Below are 3,207 nucleotides of genomic sequence, written 5' to 3' on the forward strand. Positions count from 1 at the left end.
TTCGGAGGATCATTAGGTTGACGATCTGCATCAAGAGATCGATACAAGGACTAACCCTCCTTCCATCCTGCTACTGCTACAGAGGATGAGGGGACACTCTTCGGATGTTCCATAGGGTCTATCTTTCGCTTCAGCGATGTCGTGTTTGTCCTGGTAATCCAAGACAATAACACTTACATGATTATATTTTCCAAGTTTACTTTATTTTGTGATTACTTTCACATAAACGAGGAGTTAGACTAAGTGCTCTAGTACTAGTCAATAGAGAGGAAAAACTATCATTTTACATACAAAACATTCGAGTCTTGGTAGAAGACGACACTTCATTCATACAAAACATTCGATTCTTGGTAGAAGACTACACTTCATTCATACAAAACATTCGAGTCTTGGTAGAAGACTACATTTCATACTTATAGAAAATAAGGGTTTTTCTAGGGATTTCATACTTACCTCAACATTTTCACTTAAAGGTTTACATGGCATTCATAGCAGATTTTCACAAACAAAGCAATGACACTTACATACTTATGAACTCACCAGCTTTAAAGCTGATACTCTCTTCCAAAATAACTTGTGTTCTCAGGTCGCCAGTAGCAGGTACGGAGGACAGGTTTTGAGAAGACGGAGCAGTCAAGTCTCGTCTTTTATTTTGATTGTATATTTTTGGTGTCTTATTACAATGAAAGAACACACATGTATAAAACTTTACTTATAATGCAAATGGATGATGTTGTTGCTTGTTTATTATATTACACTGTTGTGATACTGCACATGACGTCCTCCACCCCTGAACATTTCCGCCGTTCGTGGTTTTGGGATGTGACAGTAGCTTTAATAATGTTTGCCACCATGTCTCCCGAACTACAAAATTCCTATAAGGACTTCTACCCTTTTGAGATGCACCAGGACCTGATGAAAAGCTACCGTCATAGTGCCCGTCAAGAGAGGTATGAAATCATCTGCTCCATGATTACAACAAAGATGAAGGATGGCGAACCCATCATGAACCACTTGCAGAAGATGCAAAGGTTTGTGGACCGTCTGATCAAATTGAGTGTGAACTTTGATGAGGAGTTGTCTATAGATATTATTCTACACTCCTTACCTCCATGTTATAATCAGTTCCACATGAATTATCAAATGAACAAGGAGGAAGTTACTCTGAGCAAGGTTCAGGGCCTTTTAAGGACTGCCAAAAGTGGTCTCAAAGGTTAATCTGTTGTAACCACTCCTACTGCTAATGCCCATGTTCTGGTAATTGGGCAAGGTAAGGGGAAGAAGAGGAAGGCTCCTTCGAAAAGCAGCAAGGGAAAGTCTCTTGATGTATCCTCTTCAAGTGGAACCAAAGGAGGTCCTGCTAGTCCCTCGACCATCCCAAAAGAAGCAGAGTGTTTCTATTGCCATGAAAAAGGGCACTAGAAGCGAAGTTTCCCCAAGTACTTGCAGGATGTCAAGGATGGGAAGGTTAAACCCTCCCATGCATGTATTTGTACTATTCTATCTAAAAACGCATCACATACTAACTCTTGGGTGCTTGACACAGGTTGTGGATTTCACATTTTTTCTGATGTGCAGGGCCTAAAAAGAAGTAAGGATGTGGAGCACGGGAAGATAAAGTTCATCATGGGGAATTGGAAGGTTTCACCTGTAACAAAGATTGGAGTTTACACTTTGTTGTTTAGTAGTGGGTTAGGAATAGATTTGAATAATTTTTTCTACTCGTCTGATATGTCGACAAATATTATTTTCTTTAATGGTTTGTACAAACAAGGTTTCACATCTTCGTTTGATAATGAAGTTGGTGCAATAAATGCTTATTATAATGGTATTTTTTTATTTTAGAGCATTACCTTGTAATGGTGTATATGAAATTGAGATTGTTGTAGACAACTTAGGAAATAATGTGTTGCATATTGATTCTTCTAATGATTTGGATAAGGAAAATCTTGGACGTGTCAACAAGAAGCACATAGGCTAACTCCAGAAGGCTGGAGTTTTGGAGTCATTCACTTAAGATCAGATGACACTTGCAAGTCATGTTTGCTTGGAAAAATGACTAAATGACCCTTTACTGGTTCTTGTGAAAGGGGTGAGGGTTTTTTTGGATCTCATACACACCGATGTGTGTGGGATCTTCAGAACCACCACAAGGGATGCTAACCGCTTCTACGTGATTTTACTGATGATTACAGTAGATATGGCTATATCTACTTACTCCAACATAAGTTAGAAACCTTTGAGAAATTCAAAGAGTTTGAACAGGAAGTGGAGAATCAGCTAGGAAGGAAGATAAAGATGCTCTGATCTGATCGAGTTGGTGAGTATCTTTATATCGAGTTCCTAGACTATCTTAAGGAGTGTGGAATTGTTTCATATTTGACGCCACCTAGGACGCTACAGTTTAATGGTGTGGCTGAGAGGCGTAACTGAACCTTGTTAGATATGGTTCGTTCCATGATGACTCGAGCCTCGTACCAATCTCATTCTGGGGGTATGCCTTGGAGACTACCACCATATCCTTAATCGAGTCCCAACTAAGAAAGTTGCCAAAGCACTTCACGAGATGTGGACAGGGAAGGCTCCCTCATTAGCACACATCAAGGTTTGGAGTTGCAAAGCTTCCATGAGGCATGAGACTCATGATAAGCTCGAACCTCGGAGTGAGCTGTGTATTTTCATCGGCTACCCGCATAAGTCCTTTGGATATCTCTTTTATAGACCGAGTGACAATGTTGTCTTCGTTGTGAGGAGAGCAGTCATATGTGAGAGAGAGAGAGAGAGCTCGTATTCCAAAGGGATATTGGGAGGCAAATTGACTTTGAATAACTTAGAGAGTCAAGCGGTGAACGGACCTCAAACACTAGTGATCAACTTGAGGAGGAAACTCTTGTTGAGCCAGTTGACGAGTCTGTACCTCTGAGGCGTTCCGGTAGAGTTTGATTTCCACCTGAGTTTTATGGTTTCCATATTACTGCAGAAGGTGATACATTTATCAGTGATAACACACTAGTAAATCTAGATAAACCTAACAACTAGAAGGAAGCCATGGAAGTCCCCGAATCTGCTAAATAGAAAGAGGCTATGGACAGCGAGATTCAGTCCAAGTATGACAATCAAGTTTGGAACTTGGTTGACGATGTACCGGGTCATAAGACAATCAGGTGCAAATAGATCTTGAAGAAGAAGACCGACATGGAAAGGAAA

This window comes from Lactuca sativa, chromosome 3 (assembly GCF_002870075.4).
Source record: "Lactuca sativa cultivar Salinas chromosome 3, Lsat_Salinas_v11, whole genome shotgun sequence".
NCBI lineage: Eukaryota > Viridiplantae > Streptophyta > Magnoliopsida > Asterales > Asteraceae > Lactuca > Lactuca sativa.